Raw genomic sequence first — 7274 nt, forward strand, 5'->3', positions numbered from 1 at the left:
GCATATTTTTTCTAAAACATCATAAGTATTTTCTTTAATTCTGTTTCTCTCTTACTCAATTATTATTGAAAGAATATCAATATGGTTAATTAAAAAATTGATAAACATATTAAATATGTCTTGCATATAAAACTAATATCAATTTTTTAATTAAGTTCTACAATAAATGGGAAAATTATTTTAATATAGTGCCCTTTACAATGAGAATTTAGTTGCGCTTGAATAGGGTTTGATTAAAAAGTGAATTCTTAACCACAAAGCTAGTTTCAATACCTTGCCAAAAAAGGCAAACGCACTGTTTTCATTATTTTACACCCCGCATCTTGACTTTGTAGTCAGTAAATTAATTAGAGTTAAAGGATAACTTTATTCTTTTAACTTTATATAAAATTTTAATTTAGTCCCTTAATTTTAAAAAAATATAATTTTAATTATTTAGTTTTAAAATCTCCAAAAAATAATGATATCGAGATATTAAATGTTGATAAAATATTCTTACATACTAATATATTAAGTTTAGTTTTAAAAACAATTATAATTGTTGTAAAAAAATATCATTTAATACTAACCATTTTAAAATTAAAAAACTAAAAATATATATATACATTTTTTTGGAAAAATTGCAAATAAAGACAGTGGAATATATAAAATCACAATTTGGGTCTTTGAATTTATATAATTGCTGTCAGAGACCCGGTCCCAAATAAGAATTATGAAATGTTAGGTAAAAGACAAAAACGCCCTTCTGCTTTTTTGCAGTCCCTTGTCTACATGCCCTAACTTTATCTTTCTTCACTTTCCAAGTCGTCTCCCTCTTTCTTCACTCTCTGACTCGTCTCTCTCTTCTTGATGATAAACCATATAAATCTCTTGAAGAAATTGAGGCTAACACCATAAGAAATCTCCTTCCTAATGAAGATGGTCCATCTTCTGGTGTTTTTGATGACTCAAGTTTCAATAATTTACCAAAACTGGTGATAACCTGGAAGATTTTGATCTGTTTGGCAGTGGTGGAGGTATGGAGCTGGAAGGCGATGAACATCTAATTATAGGAAAAGGGGCCAATGGTCCAGATAAAGATCCTAGTTGCTTCGGACGTTTTAAAGGAAAACTTTCTTTTGTTGAACATTCTTCTAGAACAATTTTTGTTAGAAACATTAACAGCAATGTTGAAGATTCTGAGCTAAAGACTCTCTTTGAGGTGCTTCTTTATTATTTTACGTTGATAGATGCTATGCTAGAATTCTTAGAAAGTATTTTAGACTTTGAATATTATAAAAAGTCAATGCAATTTCTTGTTTGTTTTGACAATAATATGGTGATGTCTGAACCAAGTTTGATAAGTTGTTGAAAATAACAAATTGACAAGTTTTGATACCCACTTCACGACAAGTTCAATAATGCGAATAACAAGTTTAGAAAGGCAGATAACAACTTCTGATAAACAATTCATAGAAATTCGAGTTTCTGTGTTAATATGACAGCATTTTCAGATTTCTTTAGCAGATGACAAGTTCTGATACACAATTCATGACAAGTTCAGTAAGGCGAATGACAAGTTTAGTAAAGCGAATGACAACTTCTGATAAGTAATTCATAGAAATTTGAGTTTATGTGTTAAAATGACAGGTTCTCATTAGGTTTTCATACTTTTTCTGTTAAAATGATTGGATTTTCACATTGATTTATCAAATGACAGGTTTACAATAGAAAATGACAAGTTTCCATAAGATTTTCATACATTTTCATACTGTTTTTGGCTGGAATTGCAATTTGCATATTTCTGACAGCAACAACTTCTGATAAATATGAAATGACAGCAAATGACAAGTTCCCATAATGTTTTCATACATTTTCATACTTTTTCTGTTGGAATTATAATTTGCACATTTCTAACAGCACTCACTTTTGATAAACACGAAATAACAAGTTCATAATGGAAAATAACAAGTTAAGTATGACAAATGACAAGTTTTCATAATGTTTTCATACATTTTCATACATTTTCTGCTAGGATCACAATTTGCACATTGTTGATAGCAACCACTTTTGATAAACAGTAAATGACAAGTTTACAATAGCGAATGATAAGTTAAGTATGTAAAATGACAAGTTCCCATAACGTTTACATACAATTGTAAATTTTTCTGTTAAAATAACAATGTGCAGATTTCTGACAACAAACACTTCTGATAAACAGTAAATTACAAGCCCATAATAGCGAACAATAAGTTAAGTATGTAAAATGATAAGTTCCCATCACATTTTCATACAATTGTAAATTTTTTTGCTGAAATAACAATGTGTAGATTTCTGACAGTAACCACTTCTGATTAACATCTTTTATTATCAATTTCACCTCTCATTTCCTCCTAATGTATAAAACTATAGCACCAGAACTCTCATAAGCCCCTCAAGAAGCATGCTCATATCAACACCAGCGGCAAATGCACTATGATGATCATATCCACTCACAAGTGCATCCTCAACCATGAAATCCCAAATGTAAATTGTCATATCATATGAACAAGAAACCATCAAATTCTACATATAAGGTGAGAACTTTATTCATTTAGCACTGTATTTAAGGCTCGTTTGTTTCTCACATCCCACACCTTGATCGATTTATCCACCGAAATATAATCATCATACTTGATTTCCACAATTTAGAGCTTTTTTGCAATTATCAGAAGTTGGTGCTGTCAGAAATGTGCAAATTGTAATTCCAGCAGAAAAAGTATGAAAATATATGAAAACGTTATGGGAACTTGTCATTTGCCATACTTAACTTGTCATTTTTCATTGTGAACTTGTCATTTCGTGTTTATCAGAAGTGGTTGCTGTCAGAAATGTACAAACTGTATTTCTAGGAGAAAAAAAAGAAAAAAAAGTATGAAAATCTTGTGGAAACTTGTCATTTTCTATTGTGAACCTGTCATTTTCATAAATCAATGTGGAAATTCAGTCATTTTAACAGAAAAAGTATGAAAACCTAATGGGAACCTGTCATTTTAACAAAGAAACTCAAATTTCTATGATTTGCTTATCAAAAGTTGTCATTCGCCTTACTAAACTTGTCATTCGCCTTACTGAACTTGTCATGAATTGTGTATCAGAACTTGTCATGAATGTGTATCAGAACTTGTCATGAATTGTGTATCAGAACTTGTCATCTGCTAAAGAAATCTAAAAATGCTGTCATTTTAACACAGAAACTCGAATTTCTATGAATTGCTTATCAGAAGTTGTTATTTTCCTTCCTAAACTTGTTATTCGTATTACTGAACTTGTCGTGAATTGGGTATCAGAACTTGTCAACTTGTTATTTTCAACAACTTATCAAATTTGTTATTTTCAATTATGAACAGAAGCTGAAAATTAAAATAGAAATGAAGAATAAAAATCCAGATTTGTTGGGCGTTGTCTGAGCACCAAGCAATCATCGCACACTTGCCATCGTCGCTGCAACCATCTTCGACTTCAACGCAGAACTCGGTGACAAACTGGAACCAATTCCCTGCTGAAGCTAGGCTTCAACAATATCCAACGGGAGTCTTGTTGAGCTTAATTATTGTTTCCCTTGGCATCCTTCTTCTAAGTCCTGTTATTCACTTGCTTTGGGAGAAGGAACAAAGAAGATGACAGAGGGGAAAGAGAGAATGAGAGAAGTTGGGAGAGATGGGGTTAAGGACAAGGAAGTGGGACTGGAGAAGAAGGAGAAGGAAGGGGAATGAGATGAGGAGGAGAAAAAAGAAGCACGGAGAGAAGGATCGAGAGGAAGAAAAGGAAAAGAGAAGGAGATGATAAGATGAAAAAAAGACAAGGAGAAGCAGAAGGGTATTTTTGACTTTTAATCAACATTTCATAATTCCTATTTGGGACCGGGTCTCTGACAGCAATTATATAAATTCAAGGACCCAAATTGCAATTTTATATATTCCACGGTCTTTATTTGCAATTTTCCTTATTTTTTTCAAGTTAAGGGACCAAACCTTGTATAAAATTAAGAAACCTCGTAGAGTGGAGAATACTGTGGCTGATCTCATAGGTTAAAAAGAAATTGTTGCGTCTTTAGTCACATTCCATCTTCATTAATGGGAGATGGAAGTTGATAAAAGAAGCTCCTTCTGTTTGTACTTTATTTTGCTTTTACTTTTGTGATTAATTGGTATTCAATTTTATTTAAAAAAAATTAAAAGACCAAAATGTATATTTTTGACATTAATTAAAACAAAAGTATATCTTTTTTTCATCTAACTTTATTAAGTTTTATTTAATTTTTTCTTTTAATTTTATAAAGTATGTTTTTAGTCATGTAATTCTAACACTGTTAGTTTGACTTTCTTACAATCATTATATTTAAAATTTTAATATCAATACTTTTCATTAATTGAACTAAAAGTATTAGGAAACAGATTATTGAAGAATACACTTCACAAAATTGAGGGATCAAAATAATTTTTTTTCTAAAATTAAAGTACTAAATATGGGTCATAGTTGGAATAATTTAATTTAATTGTGGAATGTTGACAAAAGTATTAATGAGAAGGCAGCCAAACGTGGTCAGTTCCTTCGTTTAATTAAAGTAATAAATAATAAGTGAGACTTCATGGGCAACCCCTCAGGTCTCCACATGATTTTGCTGAACACGCCATGACCCTAATAAATAATTTGTTAACCCCATTTTCTTCTATTTCCAGTTTTCTTAGCCGTTTAAACTTTCAAAATAATTTTTAAAATATTCAATTGATACATGTACATTTTTCTGTTATTATTTATTTTTTTAATTTTCCTAACAAAATGCGACATATAGAAATATTGCTTAGATATGATATAACATTTAAGAAATTATCTATATAAGTGTTTTTCCCCCTTCATTTTTTTTTATGTTTTATGAGATAAAATTATTCTAACTAAGGCAGATTTGAGTATTGTTGGGTCGAGTTAAACTCTCTGAAAATGTTTTTAACATTCACATTTCAATTGGGAAGAGATGACTGAGTGGATTAAAACATCGGATTGCTAAGGTGGATACTTCGGATCCCGCTTGGACAAATCAGAAGATATTATCGATATTGGGATGTAATTTTCTTGTTTTTGATTGGGCTTCAATTCAATTCTTTTAGGTTTCTGTTTTACTCCGAGTAAATATCTATCCGATTTGGATTTGCACATATAGCACAAATACTCCAATACCACGTCTTCTTGGAGAATTCCACTCTCGTCCTGGGTAACCATTGGCAAAGCTCTAGTAGTTTAATGACTTTGTTACCAAATATTACCTCTGGTCCTCAGTATAAGATCCTGTTTGACTTTTATTTTGGTCATAAATATAAGACCCTAATCCACTTTATCTCTCATATTTACTCACTTTTTTCCAAGACAATCCTTCTAATAATTATAGTTCTAGTTAATACACTTGATTAGCAAGGAATTTTAGGAAAGACAACACCTATTTAAGACAAATAACTAACTCAACTACTTCTTTAATCTCCTCAAATTAGTCAACTGGCTCTTATAATTAGGACCGGAGGTAGTATTTTTTCTTCTGGAACTAATTTATAGTTAAATCTCTTCTGCAAATTCTCTCTTTTTTTTTTTAAATATGAATATCTGATGGGGTCTAATTGAAGGTAATTTTCTTGAAACGCGAAACCTTATACGTGGACGAGTAAGATCTCTCCCACTAAAACCAACATCTATTGGTTAATTGAAATTCTCCTTCAGCACAATTTCTTTTTTAATCCATGTCATCATGGAAGAGGAACTCTCCTTTGAAACTTTTAAGAACTAACAACAGGGTTAAATAAAAAAAAAAAGGTCAAAGTTGTTATTAAATACTACCAAACAATTTACATTTATATATACATTTATTTTTAAAAAATCGCGTTTATTATGAAAATACACGCAGCGGCACATGGCACTAGGCAGTCAACAGCGTGATTTGCCTGGCCAACCTATTTGTAATTAATTCAAAAGTTTGGGGGAATATTCAAATTCAAGGGGAAGAAAAGTAACAAAGGAAAGGAAGGTCAAATTCAATGGCGTCCTGTGGTGGAAGAATGATGGAAACTTAAAGATGATGGTTTCGAACCCAACGTGCCTCCCTCGCATCGATCCCTCTTAGCTTTTTCCCTTCAAATTCAACTCAATTCTACCCGATAATCTCGGACACTGACTATACACACATGTATGACGTATGTAGTGAGCACTTGTTTGTATCTGCTTGCTTACATAAAGTTAGAGTTGATGCAAAGTATTTACCTTTTATTTTGTAAAAAATGAGGATGCATCTAGTATTTTAAAATTTTTTTTGGATATATCCAGTACTTTAAAATGTTTTATGGTGTATCTAATACCCTGCATCTTGAAATATTTTTGATGCATCTAGCATCTTAAGATATTTTTTCAGTACACTCAATAGCCAAAAATATTTTTTGCATCCAGGACCAAGGCATAAAAATACTTCAAGATGCTAGATGCACCTAAAAAATATTTCGAGATGTTGGATGCATCACAAAATATTTCAGTATGCTAGATGCACCTCAAAAAATACTATAGGATGCTGGATGCACCTTAACCCTTCTATAAATTATTATATTCGTGAGTCTCAATAAGAACTAGAAAAATAATTTGTAAATATTAAAAAAATTAATTAAGTTAATTATTTATAATAAATATTACATTTGGTCCTTAATATAAGAGTTAATTTAACTTTTAATTTGGTCTTAAATATAAAAACCCAATCTCCCAAAATTAGTCAACTATATCTTATATTAAAGATCAGAGGTAGTCTTTTTTAATTATGTGTCTTAGAATGGAAATCCTTTAACATGTGTAATCATATGGGTATTGGTTTGGGAAAGATTAACAAATAAATATGAGAGATAAAAAGGATTGAGATTTTATATTTAGAGCTAAACTGAATCTTCAACTAACTCTTACATTTAAGACTAGAGGTAATAATTGAAAAGCTGCCTTTAGGCTTCAATCCATGTCCTTTATTTTAATGGTACGTTACATGTCCCATTTTATCCCAATTAAACTCTAGCTTGTTTAATTCATATTATGAGCCTAAGTTTTTATCATGTAAAATAATGGCTACTTTTTTAGTTTTAACATCGGATTTAGTCAATGGACTTTTGGCACCTGGGATCGTTTTCGTTAGTACCAGATTATGGGTTTGAGCTTGTATGGTATCTCTTTAATTTTATTTTATTTTTTCAATAACGAGTCCACAGTTAGGATGGTGCAAATAGAATATAAATTAAGTC

The sequence above is a fragment of the Neltuma alba genome, unplaced genomic scaffold (genome assembly GCF_004799145.2).
Source record: "Neltuma alba isolate B1F8T4 unplaced genomic scaffold, ASM479914v2 tig00010742_pilon, whole genome shotgun sequence".
Taxonomy (NCBI): domain Eukaryota; kingdom Viridiplantae; phylum Streptophyta; class Magnoliopsida; order Fabales; family Fabaceae; genus Neltuma; species Neltuma alba.